Below are 23471 nucleotides of genomic sequence, written 5' to 3'. Positions count from 1 at the left end.
GTTATCTTCGCTGACACTATCACCACCACCAGGCCCGTACTACCGCTACCAACTGTGTTATCATCAGTATACTCTTACCATCACTGACACCATCAAGAGCTGTACCCACTGCTTCCACCATCATCAGTCACCACCACAAGCATCATCATAATCATCCTCATTATTATTGCTATCGACCACTGCCAGTGTATCTTCACCATCATCACTGTTGTGACTGTGACCGTGGTCATCATTATCTCTCCATGCTTTGTACAGGCCATGAATGTGTTGGACGTATGCATTATTCTGTAGTGAATACGTATATTTTGCTTAGAGCTTGGATAAGCTGTTCCTTCCTTTGGGAAGCCTTCTCTTATAATTGGCAGAACGATGTGCTTCTCTTCCTGTGCTCTAGGTGTAGACTTTCCAAGAGCAGAGCCTATTTGTAGTTGTTTCGTTGACTTCTCATCTCTTTGTACTTGGCAACCTGTGAATAGGCAATAGATCCTCTCCATGAATCAATGTCAACCCGAGTTAGTGGGAGCTTTTCATTGGGAAGTTAGCAGTGTGGTTTACCAATGTGGTAGACTTAATATCTCACAATGAATTCTGTAAAATAGAGATGAGATCATCTGTAAAACTTAGAAACTACTACTACTTTCTCTATGGACTTGTACAGGATACTTTTCTCAGCTTTTGTTTCTTTATCTGCAAAATATGGATTGCATTGAACATGACATACATAGCATGAAGATTAAATGAGATTATGCAGATACCTTAACATACTGACAGGTATATAGTATGAACTCAGTGGATGCTTGTTAAATGAGACAAGTAGGCCAATAGTCCTATTGATGAGGCTGAGTAATCATAACTGAGCAAATACCTTATACTTATCATAAAACATTTGAACAATATGTGAAAATTGCTTAGATTCCTACCACCCTGACTTAAAACTGTCATTAGCTGGTGATTTTCCTTTCATAAAGATAGCAAGCAGCATACAGTGCTTATTAACACAGGTAATCAGGCTAAATTTCAACTTTATCACTCAAGTAATTAGGAAGCTTTTTATTTCTCAGTAAAAATAAAGAATAAGAATGATAAAGGCATTTGTCTTAGTGTTCTATTGCTGGGAAAAATGCATCATGACCAAGGCAATTCTTATAAAACAAAACACTTAATTGGGAAGCAGACAGGCATGATGCTAGGTCAGTAGCTGAGAGCTTTGCATCTTAATTTCTAGGAAAGAGGGAGAGAGAGAGAGAGAGAGAGAGAGAGAGAGAGAGAGAGAGAGAGAGAGAGAGAGAGAGAGAGAGAGAGAGACAGACTGGGTTTGGTGTGGTGTGAGCTTTTAAACTTCAAAGCCCACCTTCAGTGACACACTTCCTCCAATAAGGACACACCTTCTAATCCTTCCCAAACAGTTCCACTGACTGGGGAACCAAGTATTCAAACATATGGACCTTTGGGGGCTGTTCTCATTCAAGCCACCACAATACATCAGGGGACTGAGTTAATGGTGAGTTAGTATTTATAATAAGTATGCACTGAATAGATACATAATGTGCATGAGTTAGTATTTATAATACAATGAACAAATATGAAATGTACAATGTACCATATCTTAAAAGAAAATCATGCTTCCAGGCCCACTGCAATGTTAGATGATATCAACATCCCTTTCTATTAGCCTATGTGATCATGCAGGGCTGTTGATAATTGCTTGTTTTTTAAAATTGTGCTCCTGTTATGCATACCCTCCTTGGAATGTGACTTTGATTTTTAGCTTACAGTGCATCTACCATGGAATCTTGATCTGCCACAATAATTGGTGTCAACAAGTGACTACATAATCATTATTCTACAGCAGACATGCAAATCCTTTAATGCAGCCATTCGCCTGGAAATGGTCATTTTATTTGTTTGCTGAAAAAACTTAAGCAATAAATGTTATATTGGAAAGATAGGGGAGGGACCAGCCAGATTGATTTTTATTTCTGGACTGGAGTCTGCTTTGTGTGGTAAGCTATGGATTTGATGCATGTAGCAAGAAGTTCATTTTGAGTTAAGTAACTATCTGGAATCAGCCAACAGTTAGATAATTGACCCAATTTAATTTTCCTATAGAAGGGACAATTGCTGGTTTGCTGCCTGATGTATAGGTATGTCACTGAGTGTATTACAAACCAGTCAGCTAAGTATGAAGCTATTATTACTAATTAAAATCACTTTCCCTGTAGAGTCCCTCACCTCCTCCACCGCCCGTAGCACACCTGCCCACATTTCCTAGGATTCATCCCGTTGGGAACGGTTAATGTGAGCCAGAAATCAATAGCTCAATTAACAATCAGGATTGGGCTTCCAGGCAACAGAGATCAGGATCAATAACTTATGTTCAGTGAAATTAAAGGTAGTTGTTAAGCCAAGTGTTTAAAAGCTATGGATGTTGACTGTAAGGATGTGCATCAAAGCCCTTCAGGCTCCTCTGTCGAGGAAGAGAAGCCCATTTTTTCCTGGTCTGTCTTCCACATGGATGGGCACCCAATGAAGCAAGCATGTTCTTACCAATTTTTTTTTTCTGAAATAAATCTCCTGGCTTCAGGACTGCTGCGGGCATCTGAGCTGTCTTTTGGAGACTTTCCTTTCATTAAGCACAGTGAGCAAAAGCAGAGTTCCAGAATCATAGCTCAGTGTCTTCAGCATCTTCTGGGAGGCCAATGAATAAAGTTTCCTTGTGTCTTATATTTTTTGACATTCTTAAAATTATACCTTTTACCATTTGACCAACAATTGATGAGCACCTGCTGTGGGCCTCCGAGCTTCACGCTGAACTTCCTGTGAGCTGCACTGTGTGTGTTCATTTCACAACTGTCCTTTTAGCTAGTATTACTTGTAGCCTGTACAGTCTTACCCTTTCATGCCTCTCTTTAAGCCCATGTAATTGTAACAGGTCCGCGGAACTTAGCATGACTAATGCCATGTCAGAAGTACCATTCTGACCTTAAAACCCAGTACATGGGACCCAACACTTGCCAAAATGGGAACAATGACCTAGTCCTTTATTACAGGAAGTCTCTAAATATACTAAACTTCTATAGCTCTGCTTCTTGCTAACTGAAATGTGACAACCAGGATGTGCTTTTTGTGCATAAAAGACAAAGCGCTATAGAGCTCAGGGCTGCATGATGTGGGCAAGTTCCCTGTGCAGTCACCAACCAGCAATAAAGACTTTCTTCTGGCTTTAAGAGTGTCTGCATGGTGGTCCCTGGTAGGCTTATCTCATGACCTGATCATATCATTAGGCTAGAGTAAATGAAAGTAACAAGTATCTTCAGACAGGTGATAACACAACCAGTCTGTTTCTTGTAGGCAACAGTTTTGGGATATTCAAATGATATAGCAGATCTTTTACAGTGGGAACTAAGGTTCTTCTACTTTGCACACTTTTTCGTCATCTACTGTCTGCTAATCAGACATATCTGTGTGGGAGTGGGGCAAGATAGCAGGGAGGAGGTGACCCATCACTTCCTAAATATTTGGCCTCAGAAAGGCAGTCAGTAACCTGCTTCAGCCCCATTACCTGGATGTCAACCACCATCCTAACTACAAGGGAAACAAGGGTAAAACTATATATTATGTCAAAGAAATAAAATAGGAGAGGACAGACTTTGGAAGACAGAGAGAGAATAGGTTCCAAAGGAGGTCAGAAGTGGGCATCAGATCCTCTGGAAACTGGAATTAACAGGGGGTTGTGAGCCTCCTGATTTGTGTGCTCACAACTGCGCTTAGACTTGACATAATATTGGAATGATTCCTTAACTGATGAGTCATATCTCCTGCCCCATTTCTTCATTTGGGCACCCTTAAAGGAAACTCATTTTTTTCAGATGAGATGGTTCACATCTCTAAGCATAAAGATAAATATATGACTCAGATCTGGAAAAACATGGTCCTTTTTTGGGATAGATCACAAAAGGAAGGTTCTGTGGGCATCCTCCCATCTTTTCTGTCTACCTGTAAACCTCATGGTCCTGCCACCATGGGCCCAGAATCAGTGGCTCTAAAGAACCAGAAGTGGAACCCCCTGGAACTGTGTGCCCAAAGCCAACAAGCCATTCCTTTAAATAATTACCATGTGCATTTTGGTCACAGCTTCGCAAGGCTATGTAACATGATAAGAAAACTCCAGCTTAATCTTACCTTTACTAATGTAATTAAAAAATATTAAAACATAAAGCTGGGTAGGAGTTAGCTCATTTGGTAAAGTGTTTGTTTTGCAAGCACAAAGATTTGAGTTTGATCTCCAGAAATCACACACATACACACACACACACACACACACACACACACACACCACACACACAGACACACACACGCACACACACACACACACACACACACACAGAGAGAGAGAGAGAGAGAGAGAGAGAGAGAGAGAGAGGGAAAGAGAGAGAGAGTTGTGATAACACATATTTGTAATCATAGCACCCAGAAAGCACAGATAAGGAAGACTTTGGGTCTTTTAGCCAGCCAGCCTAGCCTATTTGATGAGTCCCAGGCCAGTGAGAGACACCATCTCAAAAACAGAATTAAGGTGGGCTACACCTGAGGAAGGACAGCTGTGGTTACCCTCTGGTCACCTCAGGCACATGTACACATGCACATGCATACCTGTGTATACAGTGTACACACACATGTAAACACACACACACAGAACACACTCACAACATTCAGAATAAGCTACATATATTCATAATATATAAGATGGTAAGAAGCACAGCAACTAAAATAAAAATTATTTATAAACTACAGGTAAGAACTGGTAACACTTATGCCTATTTTCTTTTTTATTGCTTTATAAATAATACCAATCAAAATTTCCACTTCCTCCCCTCCTCCCATTTCCCTCCCGCTCCCCCACTCACCCTTCCTTCTCCCCCTCCAGTCCTAAGAGAGGGCAGGGTATCCTGCTCTGTGGGAAGTCCAAGGCCCTCCCCCTACATCCAGGTTTAGGAAAGTATGCATCCAAATAGACTAGGATCCCAGGCAGCCAGTACATGCAGTAGAGACAAATCTCAGTGCCATTATCATTGGCTTCTCAGTAGGCCCCAATTGTCAGCCACATTCAGAAGGTCCAGTTTGATCACATGCTCGTTCAGTCCCAGTCCAGCTCGCTTTGGTGGAAGAATGGATAAAGAAAGTGTGGCACATCTACACATTAGTGTACTACTCAGTGGTAAAAAACAATGACATCTTGAATTTTGCATGCAAATGGATGGAAATAGAAAACACTATCCTGAGTGAGATAATCCAGACCCAAAAATATAAATATGGTATGTACTCACTCCTTAGTGGATTCTAGCCATAAACAAATGACATTGAACCTATAGTTCACGATCTTAGAGAAGCTAAGTAATAAGGTGAACCCAAAGAAAAACATATATAGATCCTCCTGGAAATTGAAAGCAGACAAGATCTCCAGGCAAAAGTTGGGAGCATTGGTGTGAAGGTGGGGTGGGAGGAAGGGGAGAGGGGGAGAGAGAAGGGAGAAGGGGAATGTTGGGGATAGCTTGGGGGAGTGGGATGGTTGAGATGGAGGAAGGATGAATATGGGAGCAGGGAAGACAATAACTTAATTAAGGGAGTAATTTTGGGGTTGGCAAGAGGCTTGGCTCTAGAGGGGCTCCCAGGTGTTCACAGGGATGTCCCCAGCTAGGACCCCGGGGAAGTGGAGGAGAGCTAGGACCCTGGCCTTGTCCCATAGTCAGACTATCTTGAATATCAACATAGAACCTTCATCTGGCAACAAAGAGAGATAGAGACAGAAACCCACATCAGAGCACTGGACTGAGCCCCCAAGGTCCAGTTGAAGAGCAGAAGGAGGGAGAAGATGAGCAAGGAAGTCATGACCGCAAGGGGTTGGTCCATCCACTGAGACAGTGTGCCTGATCTAATTGTAGCTCACCAAAGCCTATTTTATTCTAAATATTTCCCCTATTAATATTAGGTCAAATCAGGTGGGGGGAGGATGAAGGGAAAGAGTACAACTGGAATCAGGGGCATCTCTGGCATGAGCTAGAAACCCAGAGAAATGGAAACTCCCAGGAATCTATGAGGGTGACCCTAGTGAAGACTCCTAGCAATAGGGGATACAGAGCCTGAACTGACCATCTCCTGTAACCAGGCAAGACTTCCAGGGGAGGGACAGGGACACCAAACCAGCCACACACCCTTCGACCTACAATTTATTCTGCATACAAGATGTGCTGGGGCAAAGATGGAGCAGAAACTGTGGGACTGACTAATGACTGGCTGAGATGGAGACCTGTACCCTGAGAGGGAGCTCACCACTAAGGGTCAGGACTCAGAGGTGAGATACCCCAGAGACCTAGGAAAGAACCAAACGCAACTGGGAAAAAGCCGATGAAATGATCCCTAATCATCCTCTGCTGTACTCATGGATCATTTCCCAGCCCAGTTCTCATCAGAAAGTCTTCACCCAACAACTGGTGGGGAACAGATGCAGAGACCCATAGCCAAACATTAGGCAGAGCTCAGGGAATCCTGAGGAAGACGGGGAGAAAGGACTGAAGGAGTCAAAGGGGTCAAAGGCACCACAATAAAATCTACAGAACGAACTAACCTGGGCTCATAGGGGCTCACAGAGCCTGGACCAACACCTGGGGGACCTGCATAGGACTGACCTAGGTCCTCTGCACCTATGTTACAGTTGTGTAGCTTGGTCTTCTTGTGGGACTCCTAACACTAGGAGCAGGGGCTGTCTCTGACTCTTTTGTCTGCTTCTGGGACCCCATTCCTCTTACTAGATTGTCTCATCCAGTCTTAACAGAAGAGGAGGTGCCTAGTCTCACTGCAACTTGATATGGCACGAATGGCTGGTATCTTGGGAGGCCTATCCATATTTGGAGAAAACCAGAGGAGAAGGAGTAGATGGGGGTGGGGAGAGGAGGCCGCGGAGGAACTGGGGGAGAAAGGAAGAGGAATCTTTGGTTGGGATGTAAAAAGAATAAACAAACAAAACAAAACAAAACAAAACATTATCAGTTCAAACACCAGAAAACGTTCACAGCACAAAGTTTCGGTTTAACTGTGCACCATAAACCTTCTTCTCCACCATTAGGGCCCATTGCAGCCATTATTTGTGGTGGCTGCACAATGTCCCCTTCTGCAGTTAGACTCTGACTCATTCAACCAGTTTTCAACTGAATATTTATGTTGTTTTTAGCTTTGCAGTCTTATAAGTAATGTTGGGATTACTAACTTTTAATTTCATATATTTTACCACTCCAGAAGTGAGAAACTGCCACAATAAAACCCTGAAAAAAGGAGCCACCTCCTCCAACCATCTCCAACGCTATCATAACCACAGTTAATATTTCCCTGTATTTTGTCCTAGCCTTTTCTCCCACACATAATTTTATGCTCACTTTTTCTCTGACTATAAAAGTGATATATGGTGAGTTTCTACAGATATGAAAGCACAGCAACAAGGAAGCAGGAGCAAAATATCATCCTTAATTCCTCTACCCAGAAGCAGCCACTTAGGGAGTCTTTGGCCTGTTTTCTCACATTATTGCTATTAATAGTGTATTATTAATGGTTTCTTATTTTCTATGATGGAGGCCATGCTAAACCCCCAATCCTTCTTTTCTCTCAAGTCTATATCCAGGTCTTCCTTCCTGTGTGTAAAAGCTTTAAGAGGTAGTTTAAAAGCATTGATTTTTTTTTATAATAAAATATTTTAATGACTGCACAACATCCCTTTGAAGAGCTCTGTCACAAGCAATTCGCCGTCCCCTGAAGGGTGACAGTTTTAGCTGTTATGTGCTTTGCTGTACACGTGACTTAGCACATGCATTTTGGTCACATTCAGATGGCTTCTTTAGGATGTGTTGCTAGGAGCAGCACTTCACATCAGGCATTAGAAGCACATGATGATGTTAAAGGTGTTCATAGGCTGTTTCAAGCACAGGGAATGCCAGAGTGTATCTTCATTTCTACTTACTTTCATTCATTACATTTTATTTATTGCGTGTGTAGCACGTGTGTGTGTAACACGTGTGTGTGTATGTGTGCATTTGCCTGAGCACGTGTGTGGAAGCCAGGGGACAACTGGAAGGATTAATTCTCTCCTTCCATTTTTCACTAAGTGGGTCCTGTGACTGAATTCAGGCCATCATTTTTTAGTGTTAAACATTTTAGCCACTGTGGCCTCTTGCTGGCCCTATCTTCATTTATTGTTAGTATTATTTGTATAATGCAAAGGTTTCCATGGTGACATTTCCATACATTTATGTAATGTGCACTCATCATATTCAACCCCTCTGCTACTCTCTCTCTCTCTTACCTTTTATTGATTCTTTGTGAATTTCACACCATGTACCCCAATCCCATCCATCTCCCGTCCCTCCATATGCACCCTCTACCCTTGCAACCTCCCCCCAAAATAAAACAAAAAAGTCTTAAAAATAAAATTAAGCAACCTCCCCTCCAAAATAAAACAAAAACCTATTAAAAATAAAATTAAAACAAACCAACAAAACCCCATCTCACTGTGGAAGCTTCGGTGTGCCTCAATGTGTCACCCCGTCTACCCTTTTGCCCAAATAGCTTTACTTGAAAGTGTTCATTGCAATGAGTCATCGGTCTGCTTGGAGGCCTCTGGCTCCTGCTGCACCGTCAATACTGGATCCTCACTGGGACTCCTCTCAGATGCATACCCTGTTGTTACCCTGTGTCAGGGAGAGCTTGCAGGTTTGGTTCTGCTGAACTGGTCCCTTCAAGTGCAGGTCATAGATAGGGGTAGATGTTGGGTGGGCCAATTCAAAGAGTCCTGGATCTGAGCCTGGGTGGGAGGTGATCTGGTCTGCCTGCCCACTCTCTTGCACCCATACCACAGAGGGCCAGCTCTCCAGCACTGCCCTGGAGAGGGATGGAGCTAGCTCTTCCAAGAGGAACGCTGCAGTCAGTGAGGGTGGGGCCAGCTTTGTCCAGCCCCTAGATACCAACATGGACCCAGGTGGCAGCCCAGACCAGGAACCATATGCATGGTCTTTGGTGATAACATGGGCCGTGGACATTGGCCCAGACCCCTCCTGCTGCAGGGCCATGGACCCAGATGTCGCTCTCTGCCCCAGGCTAATCAATCACATTGGGCTGTTCATCACCACCCTTGCGTCTCTAGTTCTGCCCGTCTTCACAGTGCACAAACCATTCTGCTTCTCTTTCTCTCCCATCTCCCTACCACCTATTCGATCATCATAGTAGTGCCTTTCCCACCCATACCCGCTCTTTCCACGTGGCTTTGGGTATGGATCTCTCTGGTGTCCTCCACCCCAGCCCCCTGAGCCTAGTGGGTGTGGGTGGGGCCTCTCCCGTGGCTCTTTCTTATTTCCCCTCTCCCTCTCATCTTTCCTCTTTGATTTAGTTTCATGCTCTCCTCCCCGTAGATTACACGCATGAGAAAAGAGCGTGGGATGCTTGCCTCTGTGGAAGCGGCTAATCTCACAATGATCTCAAGCTCCATCCATTTTCCTGCAAGTGACTCCATTTCCTGCAGACTTCATTCCTCTTTAGGACAAAATAAAACTCCATTGTGTACATATGCCCCACTTCCTTTATCCATCCATCTGTGGAAGGGCACCTAGGCTGTCTCCATATTGTGGCTGTTGGGAGCAGTGTTGCAATAAGCAGGGACTGGCAATATCTATTGGTGTGCTGACCGAGCTTCCCTCAGGTGAACACTTGGGTGTTTCCATGAGTGAGAGAGAGGCAGTGTAGGATAGGTCTATTTTAGGCTTTGAAGAAACTTCTGTACTGATTGACACAGTGGTTGCACTTTGCTCCACATCTTCACCAGAATTTGTTGTTTTTGGTTTCCTTGATGATGGGCTTATTTGATTAATCTCTCATTATGTTCTCTCCTCCCTTCATTACTGGCTTCAGGACAGGGGAAATCTGTGCTCTCCTGCCGCATCAATTATGATGCGTAGCGGAGTGCCAGGACATATTAGGTGATCTGCAGATTTCTTAAAATAATTTTAAATTTATTCTTTGACAATTCCCTACAGATATATAATGCATTTAGATCATCTTTACCCCATTCCTCTCTCTTACCCCGCCCACTGATCCCGGAGTCCTTCTTGTCAACACAGAGCCTCCTCCTATTTTCATATTTAATTTTTGTGACCCATGGAGTTTAATCAGGGCTACTGGCATGTGCACCAGTGAGAGAGTGTTTAGTGGGCCATGGACAACTTACCAGCGGTTATGCCACAAGACAAAAATGGCTCCCCTTCCTCAGTTGCCATTAACTGCTCAGGTAGGGGTGTGTCCTCATGTGCCCCTCCCATCAATGATGGAGCATTGCTTGGCTTGGTCTCAGGCAGATCTTATGTGGGAAACTACAGCTGTTGAAAGTTCATGAGTGTGACAGCCATGCCATTTCTGGAAGACTGCTTCATAGCTCTTCCCCAGCCTTCCAGCTCTTAACATTCCTACTGCCTACTTTCCTGTGATGCTCTTGAGTTTTGAGGTTGGGGGCGTGTACGGGGTAGTTTTATGACATTTGGGAAGAGGGAATCTTAACTGAAAAAAATGCCTGGGCTGGAGAGATGGATCAGAGGTTAAGAGCACTGACTGTTCTTCTAGACGTCCTGAGTTCAATTCCCAGCAACCACATGGGGGCTCACAGCCATCTATAATGAGATCCGGTGCCCTGTTCTGGTGTGCAGGCAGAACAGTGTATACATGGTAAATAAATCTTAAGAAAATGCTTACCTAGTGGGGGCATTTTCTTAATTAGCAATTGGTTTATGAGACCCAGCCCATTGTGGGTGGCACCCTTGGTCAGGTCTTCCCAGAGTGTATAAGAAAGCAGACTGAGCAAGCCTTGAGAAGCAAACCAGCAAGCCACTCCTCCATGTCCTCTGCTTCAGTCCTTACTTTCGAGTTCCTGCCTTGACTTCTTCAGTGACGGAAGTGACATGGAAGTGTAAGCCAAATAAACTTCCCTCCAGAAGTTGCTTATAGTGAGGGTGTCAGATTATCACAGCAATAGGAAACCCAGATAAGATGGGAAGGGCAGAGAATATTTAGTGCAGGGCTAGCATTCCTCAGTCATTTAATTTTATCAAGTATGAGTCGGTTTCAACTGCTGCTCATTGCAAAAAGAAGCTTCTCAGAGCAGGTCTGTGAGCATAAATTTATATTTGGGATGCAGTATGACTACATGTCCATTTAGCAAGGTAACAATTACAGGCTCCCTCCTAGTATCTATGACCTCCCCAGCCATGGGCTTTTAGCTAGGTTTGCAGTAGCAGGTATGGACTTAAGTCTTTGTTTGGTAAGTGAACCAGTTACTGTCCAACAATAAACACATCAATGTACAGTACAGTTCAGTGTAAACATTGCTATTGTTAAGATGCAGATTAGCAAACTGAGTTTAGAGAAATTTGCTGTCTTTATTGTGAGAACATTTTTGTTATGCTTTACTGTTTGATTTGAGTGTGCTTGTTTGTGCACACACATGTGTGCAAGTACATGTGACTATGTGGGTTCACGTGTGTACATGTGAGTGAGAAGGCCAGAGGTCAACCTCTGGTACCCTTCCTCAGATGCTGTCCACCTTGACTTTGAGACAGGGTCCCGTTAGACTGAACTTGTCTATTTGGCTAAACTGGCTTGAGGGGAGGCCAGGGACCTGCCTGCTGCTGTCTCTGGTGCACCACCACCCTCAGCTTCTAATGTGAGTGTGACATTCTCGGGACCGAACTCAGACCCTCATGCTTATGAAGCAAGATTTGCAAACTGAGTTATCTCCCTAGCCCCCTTTTTATTTTAAAATGTGTTTTGGGAGAAGTAGTACCCATTTATAGTTTGAAGGCAAGTGAAACTTAAAAGATTTTTACCCACAACCCCAGAGAACTGAGACAACAAAGAGGACCCTAAGAGAGACATACATGGGTCCATTTAGGAAGGAGAAAAAGATAAGATCTCCTGGGAGTGTGGGGGGCAGGGGGAAGGTAGAAGGGGAGAAGGGAGGAAGGAAGGGAGGTGAGAAAAAATTGTATAGCTTAATAAAAAAGTTAAAAAAATAAAAGATTCTTGCCAAGAAGTCTGGAGGCCGCAGTAGCTCCCCTTCTCCTGGGAAGCTGCTCCCTGAAGCTTCCTTTGGGGATGAGAAAGTCCTTGACTTTCACCCTGGGCTCAGCTCCAGCTTCTCAGTTTCCGTGTGTGACTTCTGTGATTCAGATTGGGCTTCTGCTGGATCTCTAGACCAACTGAGGGAGAATTGACATTTTAACTCACTCCAATCCATGAACAAGACTCCCCCCCCCCCACACACTTCGACATCTGTTTAGATCTTGTTTAATTTCTTTCAGCATTGCCTTGTACATGGCAGAAAAGTCTTATTTTACATCTCTGTCAGATTTATTCCTACATTTTATGTTTTCGATGATACTGTAGATACTATTTATTTTAAAACTTCAACTCCAATTGTTTGCTTGTGGGGAAATACAATCAATTTTTGTAATTGTGTATTTATTTTTATTTGAGTTGTTGGACTTATTGACATAAAGTTCAATACCATGTTTATAATATTTCTTTATTATTCTTTTACTATCTGTATTGATATTCTCTTTCTCATTCCTAATCTTAGTAATTTATGCTTTTTGTTGTGTTTTTCGTTGTACATCTAAATAATAAAGCAATAGAGCTTTATCAATATGATTGAGTTTTTATTTGTCAAAGGAGCGGCTTTTGGTTTTATTGATCTCCATTTTATTGATTTCTGCTCTGATCTTTATTATTGTGCTTTGCATATGAAATGACACTTCTCCCAAATGATGCCTGTACTGAAGGTTACTCCCCAGAGGGTGGTACTGTTTTGAGAGTTGAAGAAAACTTTAGTAAACTAGGGAAGTAGGCTAGGGAAGGGAGTTGGGTGGTTGGGTGGGGGAGGATACTGTAGGTATCTTGCTCCTGTCCCTTTTTCCTTTCTTGTCTACAAGAAGGTGAAAACTTCTGCCTTATGCTTTGCCCACCATGATGTCTCCAAGTGCACAGAACAAAGCAACCAATGATTGAAGCATCTGGACCACGAGACAAAGAAACAATTCCTCCAATTAGTTTGTAGCAATTTTGACCCAGCTATGATAAAGCTGAGTAGCCATTTATTTTCTTCTGCTGCTCACTTTGATTTAATTTCTCTTCTGTTTTGTTTTTTCAGGGACACTGATGGAAGACCTTCCTCTTTGTCTAATGCATGCAAGTATGAAGACCAAACATTTCCTCCTATTCATTGCTTTAGTGGCGTACCACAAATTTCCACATATATTTCTTCTTTATTTTTTTTTGATTACTTTAGAATGGTTCCTGTAACAGCACAGAAGAGGAATGTAAGAGCTGGAGGGTGGAGGGATGCTGGAAATCATTGTCTTCTGACGTGTCTACCACACTCATGTGCTCACGGCAGCTTTGGTTGCTTGCTTGGGACCTGCATAAGATCGAGCCAAGCAAAATTATGGCATAGATGAAGCAGGTGCTTTCCCAGTCCCACCCCTTACTGAGGAGATATTGGCAATTGTTAGCTGCCGGGGGAGGGAGAATCATCCTTTCTGAGGGTGTTCTGGTGGTGATTCCATGCCTATGCACACATGGGCAGCACTGATGGGTCTTAGTGGATTATAAACAAACAAACAAGCAAGAGAAAGTGAAGTCGGGAGGGGGACATGTTGGGGAGCATACACTGGGAGCTTGGGGAGAATGGGAAGTGAATGTGATCGTATTTTATTGGATACATGTATGAAATTCTTAAGAATAAAGAAAATTTATGATTAAAAATAAATCACAGCTTTCTTTTTAATTTTTAGTTTGACCTTCAGGCTGGTTTGAAGTCTAAACATTTGAGTGTTTTCAGATGTCTCTCCAGATGAGTTTCCTTTGCTGATTCATAATTTAAATTCCCTGTAACTAGAGAATATACTTTGGATGACTTAGTTTTGAAAATGTACCAAGTCATGTCTTGTATATGGCACACAGTTAGATCTTGCCTTTTGAAGTATTTTGTTTTTTTATTTATGTGTATGCATGTGTGTCTGTGTGTGGGTATGTGTATTCATGTGTGGGTGTTTGCAGAGGACAGAAGGGGGCATCAGATATTTGGAGCTAGAGTTACATGTAATTGTGAGCCCCATATGGATGTTGGGAACTAAGCTCAAGTCCCCTGAGTAGCAAGCTCTTTAAACCACTGAGCCATTGCTCCTGATTGTTGTTATTCTGAAATATGGTTTGAAAGTTTCTACCTATTAGTGGGAGGTGTTTAACCCATTAAAATTTGGTGTTACTATTGATACAATTAGATTTGTCTTTAATTTTATTACTTGTTCTCAATTTGTCCTACCCATTCATTTTCCTTCGGATAATGTGTCTAAAGCTATTTAATGTTTCTGTCTTTTTATTTTGAAAAACTTAATACTCTTATGATTCAATTATATTTTCCTTATTGGATAGTTAGCTACAACTTTCCATTTAGTTATTTTAATAGTGGGTGTTAGGTTATGTAGTATGCACCTACTTTTTCATAATTGGTCTTCTTGTAGTACTATATTGCTTAATGAACAATATGGGATCCTTATTACATTCAAGCCATGTTGATATTATAATTTACTTATGCATATATTCCAAACTTCAAACGCTTTTTGTTTTGTTAAAAATTAATTATCTTGTGTGGGGGTAGACCATGTAACTGTGGGTGCCCTTGGAGGCCAGAAGGGGATACCTGATGTTGGAGTTACAGGTATGAGTTTCCCTGATATGGGTGCTGAGAACCAAACTTGAGCTTCTGCAAGTGGAGTGAGTGCTCTGAATCATGGGATTTTGCCAGGAAAGAAGTGCTGGCCTTGCAAGCATGGAGGGCAAAATCTCAATTTCTCAGAACCCACAATAGAAACAAGGCACGAACCTTTTCATGTCTTATTCATATAGTCATAGTCTCTGTGAGTTCATACATGTAACAGTCCTGCTGTGTTTTGGAAAGTGCCATTCCAAAGTCCCACCCTTAACCAAGAAGCTATTTAGAAATGATACCTGCCAGCAAAGGGAAAGTCAGTTTTCCGTGATTTGGGGAATGTCACTGGCATGTCAATGGATATATCAACCACACTCCAGAACAGGATCCATGTTCAGGACAACACAAAAAGAGAACCATTTGTGTGTGTGTGTGTGTGTGTGTGTGTAATTTTTGTTTTGGCATTAAAGATAGCTTATTGATTTTCTTTCTTTCTTTCTTTCTTTCTTTCTTTCTTTCTTTCTCTCTCTCTCTTTCTTTATTTTTTATAAGATTGTTTTTTTAATCAAGGTTTTGATCAATTTAATTATGTTTTATTATATTCTCCTCCCTCCCTCCCTTCAATCTTTCCTTTCTTTTCCTCTCTCTTCTCTCTCTCTCTCTCTCTCTCTCTCTCTCTCTCTCTCTCTCTCCTTCCTTCATCCCTCTCTCCCTTCGTCCTTCCTTCACCCCCTCCCTCCCTCCCTCCTTTCCTTCCAGACTTAGTTTGTTGAACTTACTGAATCTGAGCCTATAGTTTTGTCAGGTTTTCAGCCATCTGGACCATTAATTTTCTCTAACAATGTTTCTCTCATGCTTCCATCCTTTGGGTCCTTCAGTTTTAAATATATTAGGCTGCCTGAGGTTGATTTACAGTGCAGACACTCTTTTCCATTTAAAAACTCTGGACTGTTATTTTTGGTGAATCCTGTCCTGGGTACACTTAATTTCAGACATTATCAGTTGAAGTTTTAGAACTTACACTTGGATTTTTGAAGTATCTCTGTTTCTATTTGACTCTCTGAATACATGAAATACAGTTGTATGTTTCTCTCTGGGGTGCTGGACATTTAACCATGGCCTTGTACATGTTCGTTACACAATCTACTACTGAGCTACAGCTCTGGTTTCCTTTAAATTTTTATTTTAAATCAGGGTCTAAGTCTCATAGGTTGGTTTTTTTTTTCTCCATAGCCCAGACCTTAAACTTGTAATCCTCCTGCCTCAGTCTCCCAAATAGCTGAATTTACATGACTATGCCACAAGACCTGACTTTAAATACAGCTGCTTTTTCTTCTATTTTAAAATCATGTGTCTATCATGAGTCAAGATGTTTTTATTGCTTGTATCCCCCTCTTCAAGGGCTATGTTCTTTTGTTCTTGCATGGCTGACTTATTTGATAGGATGCTGGTTGCTCTTGTATGTGGACTACTTTTCTGTTGCTACACAGCTGTTTTTTTTTTGTTGTTGGTTTTTCGAGACAGGGTTTCTCTGTGGCTTTGGAGCCTGTCCTGGAACTAGCTCTTGTAGACCAGGCTGGTCTTGAACTCACAGAGATCTGCCTGCCTCTGCCTCCCGAGTGCTGGGATTAAAGGCGTGCGCCACCACCGCCCGGCTGCTACACAGCTTTTTGAGACGTTCTGGAATGCAGTTGATTTTGGAAATAGTTTTGTTTCTTTGGTCATGATTTTAAGAATGGCTATATGAGTCAAGAGTAGTGTTAGGGAAAATTGTTCTCCATTAGTGTGTCAAAACTGTTACGTGTACTTTAAATAATAGGTGTTTAGGTTGGCCTATTGAAGTGTTTGTTTTTGACCTTGGGACGTTTCTCAAGCCTATGTGTACATAGAACTTTCAGGAGAGGCTTCTGTAAATCTCCTCCCAGTTCCCTGATCTGTAAACCTTGGTCTGCTTGGAACTTGACCACTCAGCCCTGGGATCCTACTGGCTGCATCCTTGAACCCGTGTTTATCGGTTGTGGCCTAAGGCATTTTTCAAGACTAATGCTTGGTAAGTCTCGGGGCTTTTCTCATTTGTTTTCTATCTTTAGGAATCTTTGTCTTTTCTGTTGCAGAGGTGCAGTGTGCAAAAAAAGCAGTTTCATCTATTCATCTATCTATCTGTCTATCTCTATCTATCTGTCTGTCTGTCTGTCTGTCTATCATCTATCTATCTATCTATCTATCTATCTATCTATCTATCTATCTATCATCTATCTATCTATCTATCTATCTATCTATCTATCTATCTATCTACCTACCTACCTATCTATCTATATATCATCTATCTATCTATCTATCTATCTATCTATCTATCATCTATCTATCTATCTATCTATCTACCTATCTATCATCTATCTATCATCATCTATCTTCTATTCATTGATCATCAATATCTTTTTTTTGCAGATATAGGTTGGAACTGAACCTGAGGACGCACAAGCTAGACACTCTCTTTGCCACATACCTCTTCTCCTAGCTCTCTTTCCTCTGTGGTTAATTTTGAGAGATGGTGTTATTAAGCCCCCACGGCTTGCCTTGAACACACCCAGGAACACATTTAATTTGCAATTCCTCTGTCTCACTCCCCCAAGCACCTGAGACTATGGATCTATGCCTCCTGGTCTCTCTCAGACTTTTTTAAAACCCTGGCCTTTTCAGAGAATATGAGCAATTTTTCTCTCTACAAGAATTTTGAAATGAGGATGTATTCTATTCTCTTCATAAGGATCAGACATCGCGGATAACAAAGGCTGAGCAAGATATCAGTGTGGTAATTTTTATCAATCTTGCAGACTTGAGAGCTCTCTAAAACACTTCAGCAAATGTGCTGCTTTGTTAGCAGTCATTCCGTGTTCCACATTGCATCATTCTTTTCATAATTGGATTCTTAAAATCTATGCTTGATGAATAATCAGCTCCATCTCCTACTTTCAATTATATTTACTGTATAGCATCTCCCAAGGGAGCTATTAAAAACACACACTCATTAACTCCATCAAGTATTTTCACAAAATAAAATTGATATCTCTTTCCCCCTAGATTTTTTTACTTGGGGATAAGAGTCCTACCAAAACATGCAGAGATGATACAAGACTCTCCTGAACAATGTCAGAGTGATTAAAAAAGCTTATTTTAGTGAAATTTCCCTTAAAACAGAGCCTGATTTTTTTCAAGTTTGAATTGAACATTTTCAAGATTTTTTTTTTTTTTTGCTGAGGGGTTAATTGTTCCCTTTCAAAAAACTTCGTCTTAAGATACTTCTGCAGGAAAACAGGTAGTTTTAATGAGTATTCAAATTACTTTTTCTTAATACGAGCCCTGGCTGCTGTCTGCAAAGTGCTCCCCTTTGGAAGCAGTGGTTCTCAGCACTGTCTTTATAATAGAATCACCTGAGAGAATTGAAAAGGTGTCAATGCCAAGAGCCGAGACTTAGACCAATTAAAGCAGTATCTCTGGGCACAGGGCCTGGACATCTGGATATTTTAAAAATGCTCCTACTGATTTTAGTTTGCAGCTAGGACTGAAAAGCATGGATGTAGTGAACAATCCCTCATGTTGTAGATGGGAGAATGGAAGCTCATGAAGACTGGGTGATTGTCTAATGTTAGCAAAGACAGGCATCTTATGTGGGAAGTCTACCCTGCCTTGCATGCGTGACACAGAGCAGGTGTTCTGAAGACATCTTCTAATGACTTAGGGTATAGGGTATATTTTTTAGAACCAAGAGACCTGAGGCTCACAAATATTGAGAAGTTTAAGATATCAATAAAAGCTTGTGCACAGATCTGTCTTCTGATCTCAGCGTAAAACTCTTCATTTTTATTAAGCCTCTGTGTATATACTGTCCCCAGAACCTCCTTGTAAGTCTCTTCACAGAGAAGCATTCTGCCTAGGCTTAGCTAGCAATGTGTGGAGCCCTGGAGCCTTTTACTGTGCCCCTGTGTGATGCTTAATGTGTTTGTTGAAGAACTGAAAGTTATGACCATCAGAATTGTTTGTTTGTTTATTTAGTGTGTGTGTGTGTGTTTGAGACAGAGTTTTGTATAGTGCAGGTTAGTCTTGAACTCTTAATCCTCCTGCCTCTGTATCCCCAAAATTATGATTACAAGAGTGAGATACCACACTTGGAGAACTATTGATTTTTTTGGCTTGACTTATTTATTTTAAATTCTATGTAAGTCTCCATGTGTCTATGTGTGGGTATGTACACATGATTGCAAATACTCTCAGAGGCCAGAAGGGAGCATTGGATCCTCTGGTGCTGGAGTTACAGACAGTTGTGAGCTGCCCTGTATGGGAGTTGGCAACCAAAATCCAGTCCTTTAGAAGAGCAGTGTGGGCTCTTAACTGCTGAGCCAGGTCTCTAGCCCCTAATTTGTTTAGATTAAAAAAAAAACCCAGGTGTTCAACTCCCAGTACTCATATGGTGGCTCACACCATCCGTAACTCATGTTCCAGTGGATTCATCATCCTCTTCTGGCCTCTGTAAGCACTGCATGCATATAGTGCACACACACACATGCACTCACACACACACACGCACACACATACAAACACGCAAAAACACTCATACACACAAAATAGAAATATTTAATAAAAAATCAAGTTTTTATTTACTCTTGTCCACATTTTTTTTCTTTTTTCTTTTTTTTTTGGTTTTTCGAGACAGGGTTTCTCTGCAGCTTTTTTAGAGCCTGTCCTGGAACTAGCTCTTGTAGACCAGGCTGGCCTCGAACTCACAGAGATCCGCCTGCCTCTGCCTCCCGAGTGCTGGGATTAAAGGCGTGCGCCACCACCGCCCGGCCTCTTGTCCACATTCTTTGAGAATATCATAATGCAGATGAAATATTTGGCCATATTTACACCCCCATTCTACTTCTATTTCCCACCACTCTCCTTGACATCCTTTGAAAACACCTTGTCCTCTTTTTGTAGCCCATTAGGTTATATCAAAGGTGTGTCTTTATATTCAAAAGTGTAGGACCATCCATTGGAGCATGGCCAGCTCCTAACATGGCCAGTTCCTAACTGTGAAGACAACTGGATTCCCTACCATAGCAACCTTTAATTGCAAAGCTCCTTAGCTAGGGGTGAGGCTTTGTGAACCCCCTCCTTCATCTGTGCTTTGATGTTATATAAGAATTGTTGATCTTAAAAAAACCCTGTCTTCAATTGATTGGGGAGAGAGAGAGAGAGAGAGAGAGAGAGAGAGAGAGAGAGAGAGAGAGAGAGAGAGAGAGAGAGAGAGGAGAGAGAGGAGTTTCTGGGGTATCAGCAGGAACTTGGGAACACCCAGGGGCAGGACCACTCTGAACATTTGATGAACCACAGCAGCAGCAGCATCTATTGCTCCAGTGATGAATGTGCACAGCTGCTGGAAGAGTTTCCATGTGGCTCTGTTTTAAGAGAAATGTGCAGTGTGGAGACAGTGTTGTCTGAGTTGAAGCCCTGGACCTTATAGAGGTGGCTGAAGCTAGGCAGGGTTCCAGCTCAGGAGTTAGAGCATAGTGGATTGGGAGAGATAGCAATGGTAATGAAAAGACTTTGATAATACCTAGCTCAGGCTTGTGGGGTGTTCCAGAAGGTGTGAGAAATAAGAGTGAAAACAAGGCCTAGATGCTTAGAACAGGATGTAAAAGTGTTGAGAGAGACAGATGAGATTTATGCACAAAACTGCTCAGCACAGTTGCTGATAATAGTATGAAAAATGGAAATAACTCGATTGTTACCTAATTACGTAACAACAGAGGATTAAATCAATTATGATTCATTCATTTGTATGCTGTTATGTAGGCATCACTAATGATAGTGTGAAGATTTTGCAATAAAATGGGGAATACCGTTGGTCCATGAAGAATGATCTGGTTACACAAACAGATCAGGGGCTCAGCAATACACTTGGTTCCATTTATAGTTTATGGCTTTTCTCCTTTTTTTCTCATGCAAATAGTAGAAAATTGTTCTAATGCTCAAGAAGTTAATACGGTCACACTGTGGAAAAGTCAGGAAGTGTGGAAAATGTAAAGACTCTAGAAATGACCCACGATCCTTTTAGGCAGTGGGAAGTGCTGCCAATGTTTTGGTATATTTCATTTTGTTTATCCTTTGAAGTTACACCTATTCATACATGTCCCTACACATGTACATACTGCATTCACATAAAATATGTGTCTGAAGCACATGCATTATGATGTGTGCATACACACACGCTCTTTGAATTACAATGAGGTTATTTACCAAAGAGCTCATTGTAAGTTGGACTTACCATAGGCTAGGTAGTACTTAACCACACACAGATGTTGGTTGTTCAGTTTTGTGACCTTGTGGCTGACGGGTTGCTAAAGCTCACAGTCACTGCTAAGAAAAGATTGTCATCAGCTGGGATCAGAATGGATGTAACTGCTTATGAGATGACTTATTGCTACTGTACAGTCATACAGTTGAAAAATTGTACATTTAACTTTTGTATATGGAGTTTAATGAACTAGTATGACATATGTTACTTAAAATTTCTTTGTAAAACTTTGGTCTCATTGTATGTCTGCACACCATATGCATGTTGTTACTGTAGAAGCTAGAAGAGGGTGTGAGATCCTTTGGGACTGGAGTTACAAATGGTTATGACCCACCATATGGGCACCAAGGACTGAACGTGGGTCCTCTGGAAGAGCCTCGGATTGGATAACCCACCAGAGGTCTCATCCCTGAGAAAACTTATTCTGTCAGCCGCAATTGACTGCGTGTAGCTCTTCATATAGGGTTAGGACCTTGTAAGGTTTTCCACAGCTCCATCAGCATAAACCCACATCCTTAAACCCACAGATCATAAAGTTCTCACCCCTCATGGAAGAAGCTTCTTTTGGAGCATATGGAGGCGATCTACAGCTGTTTAGAGTGCTGAGAAGAAGCGATGGTGAGGTGCCCAGCCCCAGTCAACACATCTACAATACAGCGTCCACACCTCAGGGACTTTGGAGGTCAGGTGTGGAGAGATGGTAGGACTCAGAGGACCAGAATGGCTGCTGTAAGATAGTGTCTTCTAGACATGATAGGGGTGCTGCACTCATAAAGTCTTAGTCACATGGCGGCTGAAACAAGGCCTGCATGTGACTACACCTGTTGACGACTTTGTTCTTATTTTTCCTTCTACTGTCATCTTCATCCCCACTTTGTCCACTTCCTTGTTGGTTCCCTTTCTGCCTCCCAAATAGACTCCTCTTTCTGCTTTCATATCACATATGCCACAAAGAAAGAAAAAGCTTAACCCAGATGCTATGATGCGTCAATGATTGTGTGACATACGCTGGTTTTGATTCTTCAGTTCACCATAGAGACACTTGCACGTTTGTGTTTATGAAAGAACTACTATCAACTAACTTATGGAATCAGATTATGTGTCTATCAGCAGATGAATGGAGAAAGAACACACACACATGTATTCACACACACACTATGGAATTTTAATCAAACATACAGTAGGGTAAAATTTTGTTGTTTGTAGGAAAATGGAGGAACTGTAGATCATTATATTCCATGAAATAAGTTGTTCTACAAAAGAACCATGTTGAATCCAGGGGAAAAAAAGAATGAAATAGATGGATATGGAAAAGGAGAAAAGGGGGAAGAGGGAGGAGAAGATAGATCAACAGAGGGGTGAATGTGATCAAAGAACATTATATGGGTGTATAGAAATGGCATAACAAAAACAGCCCTTTGAACAAACAATTAATACCTTTTGTAATTCCTGTGGCTCTTATAGGAAAATGAAAACTGAATATAGGAGACTCCCCAATAAAACCAGTGTGGCATACAGCAAGGACAAGTATCTGAGGCTGTCATTTGACCTCCACCCACATTCCATGACACTTGAACCCCCTATATGAAGTCATATACACACACATACACAAATGCATATGTATATGTATACTGTGTCACAGTGAAACACTTAAGTATTGAGGCCAATTTTTAATTAGTAAGGTACAACTTATTGTATTTTTTGCCTCTTTATAACCTATCTTGGAATAATTTTAAAACAAAATAAATCATTAAGTGAGGAGAAAAATGAAAACATACACACAAGTAACATTATACAGAGTGAGCAAGTTGTACTTTTGTATGTGGGAACATACATATGCATTTATGTATGTAACAATAATTAATGAAAAAATAATCTGAAATAAGAAGTTTCTGTCCTGCGAGCCACTCCTATATAGCCACACAGAAGCTTAATATTATTACAAATGATCAGCCAATAGCTCAGGCTTGTTACTAAGTAGCTCTTATAGCTTAAATTAAACCATATTTCTTATCTAAGTTCTACTACATGGCTTATGGCTTGTTACATCATTTTGTACACATACTGTTTCCTCTGTGTCTTCTGGCATCTCTTCTAACTCTGCCCTCCTTCTTCCCAGCATCCTCCTAGCTTGGGTCTCCTACCCAATCTCTTATTGCCCAGATACAGGCCTCTCAATTCTTTATTAGCCAATGAGAGTAATACATATTTACAGTGTACAAAGATTGTTCCACAGCGCTTCCCCCTTTAGTGTAATTAAAAAAGGATTTAACTTTAACATAGTAAAATTATATACAACAAAACAGTTATCAAGTAAGAACTACAGTTACAATATCCAGT

Source organism: Arvicola amphibius, chromosome 4 (assembly GCF_903992535.2).
Source record: "Arvicola amphibius chromosome 4, mArvAmp1.2, whole genome shotgun sequence".
Lineage (NCBI taxonomy): Eukaryota > Metazoa > Chordata > Mammalia > Rodentia > Cricetidae > Arvicola > Arvicola amphibius.
The sequence above is the reverse complement of the archived record's forward strand: the minus strand, read 5'-3'. Positions refer to the sequence as shown.